The sequence below is a fragment of the Lissotriton helveticus genome, chromosome 4_1 (assembly GCF_964261635.1).
Source record: "Lissotriton helveticus chromosome 4_1, aLisHel1.1, whole genome shotgun sequence".
Taxonomy (NCBI): Eukaryota; Metazoa; Chordata; class Amphibia; order Caudata; family Salamandridae; genus Lissotriton; species Lissotriton helveticus.
The window spans coordinates 362,065,202-362,086,587 of record NC_136063.1 but is presented as its reverse complement, the minus strand read 5'-3'; positions in this window follow the sequence as shown (position 1 = coordinate 362,086,587).

The following is a 21,386-nucleotide window of genomic DNA, read 5'->3' as shown; positions in this document are numbered from 1 at the left end:
ACACACTACCACACACACAACCACACGCACAACCACACACAACTCCGCACACAACCACACACACAACCATACACACAACCACACGCACACACAACCACACAAACACACACAACCACACCCATCTACACAACCACACACAACCAGACATACACCGCACACACACACACACACACACACACACACACACAACCACACACATACACACAACCACACACACACAATACCACACACACAACCCCACACACACAACCACACACACACAACTACACACACACACAACCACACAAACAACCACAAACACAACCACAAACAGACACAACCATACACAACCACACACACAACCACACACACACAACCAAACACACACAACCACACACAACCAACACACACAACTACACACACAACCACACACACACAACCACACACGACAAGCACTAACAGAACCACAAACACAAAGCCACACCCACACACAGAGCCACACACACAGCCACACACACAACCACACACACACAGCCACATGCCCACAACCACACATGACAAGCACCCACAGAACCACAAACACAACAACACAACCACACACACAGAACCACAACCACACACACAACCACACACACAACCACACACAACCACACACACACAACCACACACACAATCACACACAACCACACACACAACCACACACAACCACACACACAACCACACATACAACCACACACAACTATCCACACAACCACCCACACAACCACACACAACCACACACACACAACCACATGCCGGCTACGATCATAGCTCCCCCCTCTTCTAACATCTCCCCCTCCATAACCATTTCTCCCCTTACCGCAGCCTTACTACACAATGAGACTCCCAACACATACTCCTCCATTCCAGCACTGAAACGATTCACGCACCTACAATTGAAGCTGAACCTCTTCCTGATACAATAATTGCTCCCCCACCCTCTAAAATCACCCCCCTTAATCATCTCTCCCCTACCTCATCCCTGCTTCACACTGACACTCCTAACTCGTACTCCCTCATTCCAATACTGAAACAACTCACTCACCTACAATAGAAGCTGAACGCCCTCCGGATACAATAAATGACCCCCACCCTCTAACATCACCCCCTGCTTAATCATCTCTCCCCTACCTTATCCCTGCCTCACAACATCAACCCTAACACAGTCTCCCCCTAGGCCAGCCAACACCCCACAGGCCATTTGTTGGCACATAATAGGACATCCCACCAACTGACCGCAACACCGCCTCCAATACTACCCCCTCCTGCAGCAGATCACAAACCATATAGCCACAGCCACACCTACAACAACCACACAAGCACACACAACCACACACACAACCCCCACACACACAACCACACACACAACTACACACAAACACACAACCACACACACAACCACATGCACAACCACACACAACCACACACACAACCACACACACACACAACCACACACACAACCTCAACTACACAAACACACCCACACATACAACCACACATACAACCACACACACAACCACACACCCACAACCACACACAACCACAGAACCACACATATACAGCCACACGCAACAACCACACAACCAACCACACACACAACTCCGCACACAACCACACACACAACTCCGCACACAACCACACACAACCACACACACACACAACCACACGCACATGCACAAACACATACAACCATACCCATCTACACAACCACACACAACCAGACATACACCGATCCACACATACAACCGCACACATACACACACCCACACACATACACACAAACACATAATACCACACACACCACACAACCCCCACACAACCACACACACAACTACACACACACACAGCCACAACCACACACACAACCACAACCACACGCATAAACACACACAACCACACACACAACCACGCAAACACACACAACCACACACAAATACACAACCACACACACGCAACTAAAACACACAACTACACTCACAACCACACACACAAAACTACACCCACACACACATACACACACACAGCCAAACACACAACCGCACACATACAACCACACACAACGCCAAGCACCCACACAACCACACAGAACCACAACCACACACACACAACCACACACACAACCATAACCACAACCACACACACACAACCACACACACACACAATCACACACAACCACACACACACAACCACACACAACCACACACACAACACACACAACCACACAACAACCACACACAACCATCCACACAACCACCCACACAACCACACACACACAACCACACACAACCACACACGCATAACCACACACACACACAATCACACACAACCACAACCACAACCACATGCACAACCACACATACAACCACACACACAACCACACACACAACCACACACAAACACACCCATAACCACACACAAACAACCACACACAACCACACACACAACCACAACCACACACACACACAACCACAACCACACACAACCACACACACAACCACACACACACACAACCACACACACACCCAACCACACACACACACCCAACCACAACCACAACAACACACACAACCATAACCACACACACAACCACAACCAAATATACAACCACACACACAGACAACCACACACACACAACCACAACTACATACACAACCACACTCACACAGATAACTACACACACAACCACAACCACACATACAACCACATCCACAAACACACACACACACACACAACCACACACACACAAAACCTTACACACAACCACACACACACACACAACCACAACCACACATACAACCACACACACACCCACACACACAAACACACACAACCACATACCATACACAACCACACACACAACCATACACACAACCACACACACAACCACACACACACAACCACACACACAACCACACACACAACTACACACACACACACAAAACCACACACACACACACACACAGAACCACAACCACATACACAACCACACACACAACCACACACACAACCACAACCACACACACAACCACAACCACATACACACAACCACACACACACAATCACACACAACCACACACACAACCACACACACAACCACACATACAACCACACACAACTATCCACACAACCACCCACACAACCACACACAACCACACACACACAACCACATGCCGGCTACAATCATAGCTCCCCCTTCTTCTAACATCTCCCCCTCCATAACCATTTCTCCCCTTACCGCAGCCTTACTACACAATGAGACTCCCAACACGTACTCCTCCATTCCAGCACTGAAACAATTCACACACCTACAATTGAAGCTGAACCCCTTCCTGATACAATAATTGCCCCCACCCTCTAACATCACCCCCTGCTTAATCATCTCTCCCCTACCTTATCCCTGCCTCACAACATCAACCCTAACACAGACTTCCCCTAGGCCATCCAACACCCCACAGGCCAATTGTTGGGACATAATAGGACATCCCACCAACTGACCGCAACACCGCCTCCAATACTACCCCCTCCTGCACCAGATCACACACCATATAGCCACAGCCACAGCCACACCTACAACAACCACACCAGCACACACAACCACACACACAACCCCCACACACACAACCACACACACAACTACACACACACACACAACCACACACACAACCACATGCACAACCACACACAACCACACACACACACAACCACACACACAACCACACACACAACCACAACTACACAAACACACCCACACATACAACCACACACACACACACACACAACCACACACCCACAACCACACACAACACACATACAGCCACACGCAACAACCACACAACCAACCACACACATAACTCCGCACACAACCACACACACAACTCGGCACACAACCACACACAACCACACACACACACAACCACATGCACACGCACAAACACATACAACCATACCCATCTATACAACCACACACAACCAGACATACACCGACCCACACATACAACCGCACACATACACACAACCACACACATACACACAAAAACATAATACCCCACACACCACACAACCCCCACACAACCCCCCACATACAACCACACACACAACTACACACACACACACACACAACCACACACACAACCACAACCACACGCACAAACACACACAACCACACAAACACACACAACCACACACAAATACACAACCACACACACACACACACAACTAAAACACACAACTACACTCACAACCACACACAAAAAACTACAACCACACACACATACACACACACAGCCATACACACAACCACACACACAACAACCCACACACAACCACACACACAACCTCACACACGGCCACACACACACAACCACACACAACGCCAAGCACCCACACAACCACAAACACAACAGCACAAGCACACACACACAACCACACCCACACACACAACCACACACACAACCATATACACAACCACACACACACAACCACACACACACACACAATCACACACAACCACACACACACACAACCACACACACAACAACACACACAACCACATATACAACCACACACAACCATCCACACAACCACCCACACAACCACACACAACCACACACACACAACCACACCCACAACCACAATCACATGCACAACCACACATACAACCACACACAGAACCACACACACAACCACACACATACACACATATAATCACACACAGAACCACATACACAACGCAAACCACACACACAACCACAACCACACACAACCACAGACACAACACACAACCACACACACAACCACACACACACACCCAACCACAACCACACAACCACACACACAACAACACACACAACCATAACCACACACACACAACCACAACCACATATACAACCACACAAACACAGACAGCCATACACACACAACCACATATACAACCTCACTCAAACAGATAACCACACACACAACCACACACACAACCACACCCACACATACAACCACACTCACAAACACACACAAACACACACAACCACACACACACAAAACTACACACAACCTTACACACAACCACACACACACACACACAACCGCACACACAACTGCACACACAACCACACACACAACCAAAACCACATATACAAACACACACACACACAGACAACCATGGAACCACACACACAGCCACACACACAACCACAACCACACATACAACCACACACACAACCACACACACAAACACACACAACCACACACACAACCACACACACAAACACACACACACATACACGTGTTACCATCCTTTTGGGGACTATGTGTGAATACCAGCCTTGTGGGGACTAACCTTTCCCAATGTTTTTAAAATACAGTAATAACAGAAAAATGTTAAGAAAAAATTCATGATACAGGATCCAGCTTCAAATGTGCAAATATATTGTTATTTAATCGCGCGCACAGCACCATCATTGTGGGGACTTGAACACGTGCTACCATCCTTGTGGGGACCTAGTCCGTTACACTATATGTGATTGAATACAGTCGAAGGCACATGGCTAAATGTTTATTTTATCAACAATATACACAAACAACATTATAATCTATTCATATATGAATTGCTGCATATATACTAGGGGTATACATTAAAGACAGATTATGTTAATGTGCCAGAAAATATCATAGCATGCTTAAGAAAGAGACTTAAAGCTGTATTTAACCTATTCATTAGTGCTTAAACTCTTAGGAGATAAGGGAACTAACACATAAAGAAATTAACATATGGAACCAAGGAATTTGGTCAAGTGGAACCCAGAGCTTGCTTAGCTGCTTACATTATTGCCAAAATAGTTGTTCAAGTCCCCCACAGAGATAGTGGGTGAAGATCATTGTGTTTAAGTCTCCATAGAAATAGATTGTGTACAATCAAAGCTTAAATCCCATTATAAAGAGTGTGAAGCTAATGATGTTCAAGTCCACACATAGGTTGTGTGTAATTCTAGGAATAATCAAGTCCCCACAGAGATGGTATGTTATTATAGTGATGTTTAAGTCCCCACAAAGATAGTGTGTTATTACAGTGTTGTTCAAGTCCCCACAAAGATAGTGTGTTATTATAGTGATGTTCAAGTCCCCACAAAGATAGTGTGTTATTACAGTGTTGTTCAAGTCCCCACAAAGATAGTGTGTTATTACAGTGTTGTTCAAGTCCTCACAAAGATAGTGTGTTATTATAGCGATGTTTAAGTTCCCTCAGAGATAGTGCATGAAGGTGATTGTGTTTAAGTCCTCATTAAAATATAGCCCGATTCACAAAGATAAACTTAGACAAAAAGTCTAACTTTACTACTTTTCTATATTCACAAAGCCCCATAATGAGAATGTGAAGCTGATGTTGTTCAAGTCAAAGCAAACACAAGGAGATGATGCACGGAGTGCTAAAACGTTTCTGTCACTCACCCCCAGTCACAGATCTGGGTTGAATCCATCATCATTCTTTAGCTCACTTCGCCACCCCAGTTCAGACCCAGCTATACGCAAATCAGTCTTGACCCTGTGCCTCATGGGAGCAGTTCATCCCGAACTGCGCAGCCATGTCTTGCCTGGACCGGAAACAAGCATCCTGGGACAGGTTTCATGTAACACCCCCTCATCAGCTAGGCTAGCTTGAATCAAGTGGCAAAGTGAGCAAGGGACCCACGTCTGGGCATACCCTGCCAAATTACGACGAACAAAGTAAACACAAGGAGATTATGGATGGAGTGTTGAAACTTTTCAGCCACTCACCCCCAGTCACAGATCCGGGTTGAATCCATCTTCTTTAGCTCACTTTGCCACCCCAGTTCAGACCCAGCTATATGCAAATCAGTCTTAACCCTGTGCCCCATGGCACCCCCGGTGCTTCAAGTGGGAACAGAGCTTACGTTTAAATACAGGAATGCCTAAGTCCCCACAGAGATTATATTTTTTATAATGATGTTCAAGTCCCCACAAAGATAGTGTTGTATTATAGTTTTTTCAATCCCCCACAAATATCGTGTGATATTATAATAGTTTTTTTCAATCCCCCACAAATATAGTGTGTTATTATAGCAATGTTTAAGTCCCACAGATATAGTGCATGAAGATGATTGTGTTCAAGTCCTTAAGATAGGGTCCGATTCACAATCGTAAACTTAGACAAAAAAATCTAACTTTTCCACTTTTCAGTATTCACATAGCCCCATACAGAGGAAGTGAAGCTGATGATGCTCAAGCCCAAACAAAGCTTATGTGTAATTACAGGAATGCTCAAGTCCCCAGAGAGATGGTGTTTGAGTATAGTATTACCACGGTTGCCAAAGAGAATGTGTGTGATTATAGACATGCCCAGGTCCCCACAGAGATAGTGTGTGAATAAAGACATGCCCAGGTCCCCACAGAGATAGTGTGTGATTATAGAGATGGCCAGGTCCCCACAGAGATAGTGTGTGATTATAGACATTCCGAGGTCCCCACAGAGATAGTGTGTGATTATAGACATGTCGAGGTCCCCACAGAGATAGTGTGTGATTATAGACATGCTCAGGTCCCCACAGAGATAGTGTGTGATTATAGACATGCCCAGGTCCCCACAGAGATAGAGTATGATTAAAGACATGCCCAGGTCTTCACAGAGATAGTGTGTGATTAGAGACATGCCTAGGTCACCACAGAGAGAGTGTGTGATGAATGGGATGCACAGGGATAGCACACAGTTATAGTGCATGATTATAGTTGTGTACAATTCCTCACAGAGATATTGTGCAATTATAGTGATGTTTAAGTCCCCACAGTGATAATATGTGATTACAGTCATATTCAAGTTTCCACAGTGATGTGTGTAATGATAGATATGTTGAAGAACCCATACAGATCATATTAGTCTGTTGACTTATTAAATGAATTAATCCACTTGAGGGATATGTGTTTGACCACTCTCTCACATATTTGAATCCTGGTGCTACCACTCAGCTTTTAGTCCTTCCAAGGTCTATACAATAAGTATTATTTACTTGGATAGCAGAAACCAAATGGTATTCAGCAACAAGATACCCTCAGGTGTGCATGTGCACTTTATATATGCGCATGAGATGATATGATGTGATAATAGTGGTACTCACGTCACTACTAGAGATAGACTGGAATTATCCCATATCTATGAATCCCACTTCAAATGCAGCATTAACTAATTTAAACTGTGTTCATCCTGGAAGGTTTACACTTCCTCAAAAATCCAAGTATCAGAGTTCTCATTTTATTTTCTAGCCCCCATTTATCAATTTAAGTCTCCTTTAAGAGGATACAATTGTATTTCTTTTTTTTTTTTTTTTTAAACCTTTTTATTAGTTACGTTCAGCACAAAATCATGACAGTGACAGCATCTGCAATCCATTAAAGCAATAATCGTGGTACAATCAATAGAGAGGTATCAGCTTCACATGGTCTAATACAATACAGGCATATTTTCTCTTGTACATCAATGGGGTGCCAGTATACTAGGAACTTCCCCCCCTGCCACAGTCCAGGGCGTAGGGAGGATGGAACTCTCCTCCCCTCCGCATTCAGGTGTGAAGACAGGCAAGTAGGGGCGGCATCTCCACAACCCTCCAACCCCTAATTGTCTACGTTCTGTCAAGTCAGCCGGCTACGTCATTATGTGCAGCAGTGCTCCATACGTGCGTCAAGTGTGTGCATCCTCGCTAAGCAGCGCAGCTAATATCTAGTGTAGAGATACTCGGGATATACCATAGTGCGAAGCGGTGCACAGCGCCCCTCTTCTCAAGTGTCATCCGCAGCGCCGAGCACGTGCAGCTATCAGTGTGTGCGTCCACCACCACTATCCCAAGAAATGGATGGGTCAGAGAGATCCCTCCCTTAAACAGTGTCACAAGGCCCTCGGGTATTCCCAGTCTCCCCAACATCAGTCTTCACCCAACTGTCACGTCTACCCGTCATGTGTTAGGCGGATTAAATTACCTCCCATCATGTATGAAGTAGTATGGTGAATGCAATATAAAGCATCTATACGCTCACAGGCCCGGGACCGGCTCGTCATCTCCAGAGGAGTCGCTATGTGTCGCCTGAGACAGCCAGTACACCTGCAAGGGGGACCAAAAATCGCTAGGCGTGCACCGGGCGGGTAACAGTTCCGCATAAACGCCATGTTGGTCCTGGCAGTATTTGAGGTCGTCGAGCCATTCCTTAAATTTTGGTGCTCTCCCCCTCCCCCATCTGCAAGCTATTCTCCGCTTAGCGAGGAGCAGCGCAATGTCAACAAATTTGCGGTCCGGCTTGGGCACGTGTTTGGTATAACCCAGCAGCATCACTACCGGCTCCATGGGCAGAGGGCCAGCAATCATTATTTGGAGCGCGACGTGCACCTGTTCCCAATACGTCTGTATGGCTCCACATTCCCAGGCCAGATGAAGGAAATCCGCGCTGATCGCCCGGCATCTAGCACACCTATCATCCTCCGAGAGATGAAACCGCAGTTTCCTGACAGGGTTATAATAGTAGCGTTGCACAAACTTATAGTGAATAATTTTCAAACGACAGCTGGAGGAAACCCTAGCCGTGACCGAGCAGCAATAACTCCACTGCTCATCTGTGAGTGCAGAAGGCAGTTCAGAGTCCCAGTTAGTCCGAGCTTTCGGCAGTACCATTGGGCGCTGCTCACGTACAGCGGCATATAGTTTGGACACCAAGTGCCTGCCATCTGATACGAGCATGACATGCAATGGCAGTACCGTCCCAGGTTCTTCCGGGAAGTTGGGGAGTATGTCTCGCATACCCTGTCGGAGTCTGATATAGTAAAACACCTCCATGGGTGTCGGGGGAGTAGTCTGGAATATCTGTTCTTTGGTACGGAACGTTCCTTCCTGAAATAAGTCACCCCATGTATTAAGGTGTACGCGTTTGCACAGGGACCGAAATCCGTTTTCCGTTAAAAGTGAAAGTTTCGGGTGATATGCAAGGGGCAGTGCCGGGGAATAAAGCATGGGGGCGTCCAGCAGTTTAGTTACTCTCCGCCAAGCATCAATAGTACAGGTGACAGTGGTAGCAGGCGTCTCAACATCCCCAATCAGTCCCATCAGCATGCCCTTAAGCGGGAGCGGATGTACGATCCAGTCCTCAGCAGCGACCTGTGGCATAAAGGGAGCAGGGTTAACCCAGTGATAGGAATGTTGAGCCTGAGCACTGAGATAGTATATTTCCATGTCGGGCACATCGAATCCTCCCTTATCGTATGGCTGCGTTAAGACCCTCCAGCTAAGGCGTGGTTGCTTTCCACCCCAGAAAAGGCGCAGTAGCTCAGAACGGAGCCGTTTGAAAAAATAGGCCCCCGGATAGTAGGGAATGTTTTGGAATAGATATAAGAACCGTGGGAGGACGACCATCTTGATCAGGAAAGCTCTTCCTGCCATCGAGATCGGCAGGGCCCGCCAGCGGGACACATTATCAGCCAATTGCGAGATAGCCACCCCATAATTTGATCGGATAGTGTCGTCTTTATTGAGCGACACCTCTATGCCCAGGTACCTTAAGTCAGAGCTGCACCATTCCAGGGGGTAATCCAGCGGAAAACGGGCTACTGATGCCGTGAGGGGGAAGAATTGCGACTTCTTCCAGTTAATGTGTACCCCGGATATGCCGCCGAACGCCACGAATTCCCTCAGGAGCGAGTTAAGGTGATCTTGTGGGTGACGCACATACAAAGTAACGTCATCGGCATAGAGGGAAATACTTATCTGCCGCTGAAGACAATTAAAGGCACTGGCCTTGTGCAACTGTCGGACTCTACAAGCCAACGGTTCTATCGCCAAGGCGAAAAGCAGGGGTGACAGGGGGCAACCCTGCCTAGTCCCTCTCGTGATCGGCATCAGTGTCGAAAGCACCCCATTGACGACGACCCTGGCGACCGGTGAGGTGTAGAGCAGTTTCACCCAGGCTATAAAGATCCGGGGGAACCCCATTCTGCTCAGAATAGCTATTAGGTAACCCCACTCCACCGAATCGAACGCCTTGGTAGCGTCCAGAAACACAGCAGCGATCGGCAAGTCGGGCGAAATGGTGGGTATGAGGGAGAACAGTGTACGTAAGTTATGGGACGTAGCCCTCCCCGGGACAAAGCCAGATTGGTCCGGCAACACCAGGGTGTTCATAAGTAGGGACAGCCTAGTCGCCAGCACTTTTGCAAGGATCTTCGCGTCGCAGTTTAGCAGCGACAGGGGTCGATAGGCATCTGTGTCCTTCGGATCCTTCCCCGGCTTCAAAAGTGACGTGATCGCTACCTCTCTCATGGAGCCCGGCAGTATCCCTACCTCGAGCGAGTCCTCGAAGACCTCCTTCAGTACCGGCGCCATGATGTCGATGTAGCATTTATAAAATTCGGCCGGTAGACCGTCCAGCCCCGCCGCTTTGCCATTGCTAAGGGACATGATCGCATCCCTGATCTCGTCCAGTTCGAACGGGCACCCCAAGAACGCCCTGTTGCTATCACTTAGCCAGCAGAGTGCGATGTCATCCAGGAAATTACCGAACTCCACCTCGCCTACCTGCTGCGTGGAGTATAGACGCTTGTAGTGCTGTAGGAAGGTGTTTTGGATCCCTATAGAATCCTGGTAAGTCCTACCCTCTCCATCAGAGATTTCCAGGATATGGGTGGCGAAGCGCTGGTGCCTCGTGAGAGCAGCCAGCACCTTTCCCGGACGGTCCCCCTCACAGTAGCGCCTAGCCGTCCAGTATTTGCCCCGGAATTTCGTTTCCCTGGCTGCTTCTTCCTCATAGATCGACAGCTGAGCCCTGAATCTCCCCGCTAAGTCAGGGCAGGGGTTACCGACCATCTCTGCCTCCAGCGCCTTAAGCTCTGCTTCAATTTTAGTTAATGTGCGCACTATGTCCCTCAGTATTCCGCAGCTTTTAGAGATCGTGATCCCCCTCACTGTCACCTTAAAGGCTTCCCAGATTGTTTCGACCTTGTCGACCGATCCCCTGTTCCTCGGAAAAAAGGCTTCAATCTCCTCTCCCAGTTCATGTCTAAAGACAGGGTCCAGCAAGGCTGAGGGAAAGAGCCGCCATGGCGGTCGCACTCTAGCATACCCCGGCATTCCCAAGACTGTCAAGACAGGACAATGGTCCGAGTAGGTACGAGGCAGATGTGTCACCCGAACAACACCTCCAGCTAGGCCTCGCGAGATAAAACAGTAATCGATCCGCGCCCATGAGCGTGCATGTGCTGTAAAATGTGTACCTTCCCTAACCGCCGGGTGTGTGTGCCTCCAGCTATCCACTAGTCCAGCCTCTGTTAGTATGCCCTGAAGTGTATCTCTGGCGTTTGTGTTGTATTGTACACTACCGTCCGATCTATCCGCTGTAGGACATAACGATAGGTTGAAGTCCCCCCCCCAAATAATGTGAGTGGCTTCAATCTCCAGCACATGGCCCCACAGCGACAAAAAGAAACCAGGAGTGTCAACATTAGGTGCATAACTATTCACAAGCATTATTACATCAGTGCCCAATCTCCCCCAAAGGATGACGTATCTCCCCTCCTTATCCGCCCGCACTCCCAGCTTTTGAAACGGTAGTCGTTTGTTGACCAAAATAACAGTCCCCCTAGAGTACGTGAAATAAGAGGAAAACTCTCTCACACTCGCCCATTTGCTCGCAAACTTAGGGACACTATTCGGGTTAAGGTGGGTTTCCTGGAGCATCGCTATCTGCACATGGTGCCGATCCAAATAAGCAATCACATTCCTGCATTTGCGGGGGTTATTAAGGCCCCGGACATTCCAGGACATTATGGAGACAGTATTCGACGTATCATCACCTGTGTTTGTCGCCGTATCCCTGAAAGAAGCCGTTGGCTAATACTTCAGCCCTCAATCTAGATGTACCAAGTGCCAATCTTTCCGCTGTCCAGAACATCCTCTTCATACGAACAACCATACTTTCATATACCCGAACTCCAGTACCTGCACACACGTCATGAATGCCATCCGCAACAACAGTTCTACTTTCAACAACTCGCATCCCAACAGCCAAGTCCCACCCCTCCCTCCATGCACAACAGTCCACCCCCCGATCTCCAGCTCCCCCCCCCACCCACTGAAGCAACCCAATCTTGCCAGTACCACATCCCCCCCCCCCCCCCCCCACCCCGAACCCAACAAACAAGAACAATAGAAAAACCTTTTGGGGAATCCCCTCCTAAGGACACTAGAGGAATGCACCCGAACACCCCAACACTCCCCTCTCGACCCGCATGCGCCATACGGGGAAGACAGAGAAGGTGGGGTGGTGCCTGGCATGTGTTACCCCTGCAGGCTAGAGCCCACATATCAAGTCAGCTTCTCTCAACACCTCCCCCCATGCCGGAAAAGTCACCAAAAGGTGCAGGAGGTCTATTTCAGGAGCAACCGCTGCCCGTTCCAGTCTCTGCTCTGCCTTCGGATTGCCCAGTCTTAGATCAACTCCAGCCGAGGGGCAAATATATACAAAAGCAGTTGTCACTCACTAGTAATCCACAATGTGGCAAATCAACCATCCATGTTTCTACAGGCAGGATCGGGTCTCCCCGACGGCAGCAGGCATCACAAATCCAAGGCCAGCCGCTGTTCCATCACTTGGAGTCAGTGATAGAATGTTCACAGGGACACAGTTAGGACTCCTCGTGCTCGGCAGGGTTCACGTCTGCCTCATCCTCACCCTCATTTCGTCTGTCCCTTCTGGCAGTGCGTAGCTTCCGAACATAGTCCTCGGCCTGCTGGGGGTTTGTAAAAAAGTGTTGTTTGCCCTGGTGGGTCACTCTGAGCCGCGCCGGGTACAAAAGCGCGTAGTCCACTTGCATGTCCCTCAGCTTCTTCTTCACGTCTAAGAATTTCCTGCGCTGGTCCTGCACCATGGGCGTAAAGTCCGGGTACAGGGAGAACTGCACACCGTCACAAGTTAGGTTCCGATTCGTGCGGGCTGCGCGAAGTGCCGTGTCGCGGTCCCGGTAGTTAAGCAACCGGGCGATGATGGGTCGCGGCTGCGCCCCTGGCTTGGGGATCGGACCCAGGGAGCGATGCGCCCGCTCGACAATAAATTGGTTGGAGAAGGCCTCCTTACCCACTGCCGTGAGGAGGATTCGCTCCACATAGTCCTCCATGCGCCCAGTGTTGGTGGATTCCGGAACCCCCGTGACGCGAATGTTGTTGCGCCTGCTTCTCGCCTCCAACTCCTCGTTCTTCGCCGCTATCATTCTCAGGATATTGTCCATTCTAGTTAGGCGCGTATCGTGGGCAGCGGCCGTGTCCTCTGAGGTAGAGATGCGCCTCTCCGCCTCCCCCAAGCGCTCCTCGTGGACCTCTAGTTTCTGCGCAACCCCATCCATTCTGGATGATAAGCGGTCAACCTTGTCAACTATCGTGGCGAAGCCCTGCCGCATCTCCTCCATCATCAGTCTCAGCTCCGGGGCTAAGGGGGTAGAGGGGGGCTCGGTGCCTGACGGTCCCGGGGCTCCACTGGTTCCCGCCATGCTGCGCAACGGTTTTTTGGCAGCCGCAGGTTCGAAAGAGAGCTTGGGCTGTTTATTGTCATTTTTGCCCATCGCGCCTCGACTGTGAGCACCCACTGGGACCTGCGACTGGTGCTAATGACTGTGCCCACTGCTCCTAACCAAGTCAGCTTGTCCTGAAGGCCCCCCGCACGGCAATCGCGTCCGAGGCGGTATCTCCTCCTCGAGGCCCGAAGTATCCCAGGTGATCTCTCACCCCCAGAGCCCCCGCTCCGGTGACTCAGCTGCGGGTGAGGTGGTGAGGCGCTGCGTCAAGCTCCGCGTTCCGGAACCCAGGCAGTGTTAGCGGGGGGTGATGGTAGGCCGCCGGGCGTGGGGGGAGGTCAGCGCGCCAAATGCGGGAGACAGGGTCCGCAGGCCGGGCAATACCTATGCCCTCCGGAGGTCCACTGTTGCCTCGCAGGTCCCCACTCCCAGGTTGCAGCAGGATACAGGGGCAGCTGTGGGGTTGCAAGGCGCGAGGCCGGGGAGATGTCCCCCCCCTCGGCAGATCCAGGCGGGCGCCGCGATGTTCTCCCGGTCCCTCAGCGATCCACCGGGGCAGCACGCAGCACCTCAGCGCACTGCAGTGGCTCCGTAGGGGAGAGACTCACCTCCGCCGCCACACGAAGGCCTCCAGCAGGGCCCTCCTCCAGCGATTCAAGCCCCTCAGCTCCGAGGCCCAGCCGCCTCGTGGAGAGCCGCGGCCTCGCGTGGTCCGGTGTCCGGGCGCCTCGGCAGTTCACCGCAGCAGCGCTCACCGGTCAAGGCGCACAGCCGCGCAACTCAGGCATCTGATGTCGGATCACTTCCAAAGTCGGACCGGAGCTGCGGCTCAGGTAGGTTCACCAGTGCTGCGATTCCTGGGCGTCCGCCCGCAGGTTAACAGGATATATTAAGGATCTTTCTGGCCAGGCAGCCAGAGCCTCACTGAAGTGCGGCCATTAGCTAGTGCGCCCTCTAGCGCCCCCGATACAATTGTATTTCTGATTGCAATAAACTCCCCATACTGATTCACTCTGACACTTTAGGATTATTACAATAGAGAAATTGATTTAAGAACTGGCACATATTATACTTTTTGTCTCTATAATTCAAGAATGAAATGGTCCTCTTCTCACAAAGCTCTTCTTTCTCTCAAATTATTGCTTATACCTGTTCTTGGGGCTCTTTCTAGCTAACCAGGATATATATATATATATATATCACCACCGATCTCCTCTCACAGAAAGAGCAGAGGCCACAATGGGTGAAGCCACGGAGACATCTTTATTCACATTTGCAGCGGCAAATGCATTTCGGCCCAGTCGGCCTTCGTCAGCGCCTTAGGTGCAGTGCACAGGAGGCATTACAAACAACACTTTAACTGTGTCCCGCCTCATGCTGGTTGGTCATGACACGCTCCACCCCCGATGTACTCACTCACCCTCTGCAGGTCACACATTTCTCTCGTGAACTGCAAGTCCCAGAGTTCAGTTCACTTCCAGGTAGGTGATGCGGGGGTGTTTTTCAAACCTTGTGGCTATGCAGATTTTCGCAGGACAGTCCGTGATGTTTGCAAAAGCCTTTTCCTGGTGTTTAATACTCGAATTCCGGCGCCTCCTCTGGTCCCCAAACTGCATCAACCCCTCGGGCTCAGAAATCCCTTCGGCGGGGGCACGAATGGTAATCCATCTCGCCCAGCGTGAGGCTGATAGCCTCAACACCGCATCATCTGATTCCAAGCACAGAGGTGGGCCGGGGTCATTCCAATCCCTCGGAGCACACAAAGTCTTTGCCTAAACAAAAGCCAGTAAGACCCAGGCCAGCTTGTGATGCAGGGGCCTCTGAAACGCGCCTCTGGCTAGCGCGTATAATATCACCACCGATCTCCTCCCACAGAAAGAGCAGAGGCCACAATGGGGGAAGCCACGGAGACACCTTTATTCAAATTTGCAGCGGCGAATGCCTTTCGGCCCAGTTGGCCTTCATCAGCGCCTTAGATGCACAGGAGACATTACAAATATATATATATATATACACACGCTCAATTTTTCTCCCCACCAAGGAAGGAATGGCCGCACTCGCGTGGTTGTTATGATTCAGGTAATTCTTTATTCAGCAAAACAAAATGTACATATATACCAGCACTCAAATCTCTGGAATAATCCAATTTAATTCAAAGCCAGCATTCGTAAGGATATATATATATCCAGCCAAGGTTAAAAGCTCTACTAACTACCCCCAGTTAGCAGCGGCAGATATTCCAACGCTCCTTGCCTGCCATGATCTCAACCAGGCAACGGACTCACAATCTATGGGTCTGGAACAAGATCTTAACACCCAGAGAAGATTGGAAAAAATCAACCTTGCACAGAAAGGGGCGGGTATAACCCCCTTCAAAGGCAAATCTGACTTTGTACCGCTCATGACTAGAGATGCGGTGGACGTTTTTCAAGGCTGTATCATCACAGAAATCAAAGACCTATACAGGAAAACTAATAATCGGAAGAGACAAATGTTCAATCAAAACAAAGCCAATTACTATGAACTGATCAAAAAACTTAATGATAACCCTGACGTTGTGGTGAAAACCGCTGATAAAGGCGGTAACCTCGTTATCTGGCCAAAAACAGACTATATCCAGGAGGCACAGAGACAGCTACAGGACAGTGCATGCTATGAAAAATCCAATTTGAAAGACTACAAAAAGGCTAATGAAAATTTGAAAAAATTGTTACTTAAATGGCGCAGGGAAGGCCTCATTTCAGGTGACAAACTCAAATTTATGCTCAATGAATGTCCTGTCTTACCGGTCTTCTATCTAATACCAAAGTCCATAAAGGAATATCACCAATACCTTGCAGGCCAATTATCTCCGCTATCAAAAGTAGTGGGGAGAATGTTGGGCGCTTTATAGACTTTTTCCTACAAAACTTGGTAAGCGAACTGCCAAGCTATGTTCGTGACACGAGTGACTTTTTGGAAAAAATAGAGGGCCTGGAATGGCAGGAAGACATGCTACTCATAACTTTGGACGTTGAGCAATTATATACCAGCATTGCCCACAGTTTTGGTCTAAATGCAACTGCTTATTTTTTGGGGCAAAGGCCATTGGAATTTCATCAGCACAACAAAATGATTTTGAGTTTAATAGAATGGTGTTTACTCAATAATTACTTTTCTTTTGGAAATGAGGTGTGGAGACAACTTCGAGGTGTGGCGATGGGGGCCTGCTTCTCCCCCAGCTACGCGTGTTTACACGTGGGCTGGTGGGAGGAGCGGGTCCTCAACGTCACACACCAGGTTTGGGTCAGAGAAAAAATTGTCAAATTTTTACGCTATATAGACGAAATTTTTATAGTTTGGCAAGGAGACGAAGGGGAAGCCCATCAATTAATTGATGAAATCAACAACAATACCCTTAACCTAAAATTCACGTCCCACATCAGTGCCAAACAAATTGAATTTTTGGATGTCAGTGTCTATATAGATATAGACAATCGATTACAAACGACCCTACATAGAAAAGCCACTGCAGGCAATACAACCCTGCATGCTTCCAGTCACCATCCCATGCACACCATTGACAATATACCATTAGGAGAAATCCTTAGGATCAAAAGAATATGTAGCTCTCATGAAAACTTTCTCAAATGTGTTAAAGATTTAAGGATACAACTTAAAGCTCGAGGGTATTCTGATCAAGTGTTTGACCGGGCTCTGGCTAGAGCCGACAAACGATCTAGATCCTCATTATTCCCAGAATCTACTGAGAATGCTCCTGCTGTGGCAAGCCTAAGTGGGGAAATCTCTAATGAGTGCCCGAGATTTATCACTGCATTCAGTAGTCAGGAGAAAAAGATCAGACAAATCATTAATCGTAATTGGCCTACCATTCTGACGGACACAGTGCTAGGAAGCATGTTGCCAAACAAACCACTGGTAACATTCCGGAGAGCACAAAGCATGGGGACAGTGCTGGATCAAAGTAGTCCAGAATTGAAGCAAAAGGCGGTCTGGCTACAACCAGCACCAGGGTTCCGTAAATGTTCTACGTGTAGAGCTTGCCAATTCGGCATCAACAAAACTTACTACAGTACCCCTTTCAAATTAGTGGATACGCCTATTGTTGGCAACCACACATGTTATACCGATCATGCTGTGTACGTCCTGACGTGCACCTGCGGCCTTAATTATATAGGCAGTACCAAGCAGCAGGTGCACGTCAGGATCTTGCAGCATATCAGGGCCATTTTGCACTGCGACCAATCTTACCCGGTGGCTCATCATTTTCAGAGTACACATAATAAAGATGTTAACTGTTTATTTTATTATGTGGTAGCCTCAGTCCCCCCTCTCAGGCGTGGTGGCAATCGAGAACTTAAACTGAGGCAACTAGAATCTCGTTTCATCCTTGAATATGACAGCAAGTGGCCTAATGGGCTTAATAATACTGAGGATTTACGCAACTTTCTCTAAAACTTTACCTCATGCTCGAATAAATCTTATTTCCTCAGGTAGTCAGGTTTCCTGTTATCTAGAGATGATCGTTTCTCATATTGAACTATGGGTCTTGGTTTTCTCTAAATTGTATCTGTTTTTGAATATTTTGCATTCCGTGGCTAGTCAAGTTCCTTGTTAGCCACGGTAACAGTAGTTAACAACTCTCCACCTCCATATATTTATTCATATGTATCACTATTTAGGATTTTAGCACTTTTTATGGGTGTTTTTATCACTTTTTTTAACATGATAATATTTTTATACCTGCATAAAATGTTTTAAATGATGCTTTTTTATAATGACAAAATTGTGAGTATTCCCAATTGTCGGATTAAGCATTCATGCATTTTCTACACGGTCTCTTTATCATGTACTTGCAATATTTTATACTGTTATTCCCTATAGCACGCGTGATTGCACTTTATGTACAGTTAGACACTGATCTAGTCCAGCACTGTTTTTTGCACTTTATTTTTAGCCTGCCCTGATAACACTTGAATATTCCTACTATAGACTCAGAATTTTAGCATTTCATGGATTTATCCTGGTATTTTTCTACAAATCTGCATTTAGAGACACTTTACAAAAATATTTAAATTAATGAAATTATAACTGCTATGTTTAAATACTTAACTGGCATTTGTATAATTGTGTTTAACTTATTTTGCGTATTTGCACGAAGAATAGCTATCTAACACACAAGATGTTGTCTATGTCTATAGTCACGTGACTGCTCGAAGGGCGGAGCTTATGCTACTCACTTAAGCATTATAAAAACAAAAAAGTTGCACTAGTTTGTTGCATGTGAACAAGGGCTCTTGAAGCCCGAAACGCGTATTGCCCTCCTGTTTTTCTAGCTGCAATAAAGTAAGGAACCTGTGAATCCAGTGGTCCGTCTCCTACTTTGCCTGCCTAGCCGGTCCTGGGTGCATCAGGAAGTGATGTTTGTGGAGTTTCAATATATATTCTTTTGGGAATAACTTTAACGCCGGTTGAGGAATTTGCGTGTAATTTTCCAAAATTTATGCCAGCTCCGCTCCGCTCCTTCCCTGGAAGTTTCAGCCGGATTCGTCATGCGGGGGCCGAGAAAAAAGGGGGGTCCCAAAACGTGTTTTCCCCATGTTAATTTCCATAGGACGTTCAGACACGCCTACAACCCGAACCACTGAACGGAATTACACCACACTTTGCAAAATTGTAGGGACTGGTACGCAGAAGTGCCTTTTCTATATTTGGTGAAAATTGCTCCAGTGGTTTTTATGAAAATTAAATTTAAAAAAATTTATATATCTATATGCGCGCTTCGAGCGCTCAGGGTACGCATACCGGTAAGCGCACCCGGCGTGCCACGGAAGTGCGCGAGCGGAAAGCTGATTGGCTCTCGGCTGTCTGTCAACATTCCAAACAGTCCGGAGAGTCCGCCATCTTGTGTCTCGGTAGAATCGAGACACAAGAGGTGAAAAAAAAGGGAGAAATTATTAAAAGGGGGCTGGGCAGACACGCCCTGACCCCTTAGGTTTTCTGAGGGGGGCCTAGAAGGACCCTGAAGGGCAAATAAACGTTTTTGTTTTTTTAATTCGCGGGGTAAGCGCTGGGTGCGTTCCCATGTACGCTTCCAGGTACGCGTACCCTGAGCGTACCATTGGGAAAACAGAGAAAGAAAATAGTGTAAAATAAGAATTTGGAGTGCTTAGAGGTAGGGTAGCTCTAAAAAGAGCTGTTGTGTTATGTGGGTGATTTAAGTACCTACAAGTAGGTACCGATGCAGAGTCTAAAATTCAAGAGAAAGATCTGTTCCCCTCATCTGACAAATGTACACCGTCTCCTCTGTAGATATCTTGCATGTTGTAACGCAAGTTATTGTGGTATATGGAACCCATACCATAGTCTCTCAGGAAAGCAGAAACAGATCCTTCAGGGACCCCCTGAGAGGGCCTAGGGAGTCAGGGGCACTCTACCCTGCCCCCTTTTCACGTTCTCAACTATTACATTTCACCCTCTTCTGAAACTACACAAAATGGCGGCGATAGGGTGCATCAGAGACAGACAGTGAGAGAAAGGAGGCAGGAGACGAAGAAGAGATGTCAAATACACATTGGAGAAAATATAGTGGGAGAAGGGAAGTAACTATGAGTAAACTTACTATGTAACACAAAAATGTTGCACTCAATACTATGTCTCACTTTATACCACAATCACTTCGCTACTACCTCATAAATTACAAATAAAAATGAATAATGTCTCAAACAATTTTTAATTTCTAAATATAAATGTATTCTTCTGAATTTTCATAATTTAAAATAACTAGTAACATGCCATCATCAGGAATTTCCTCATCAAT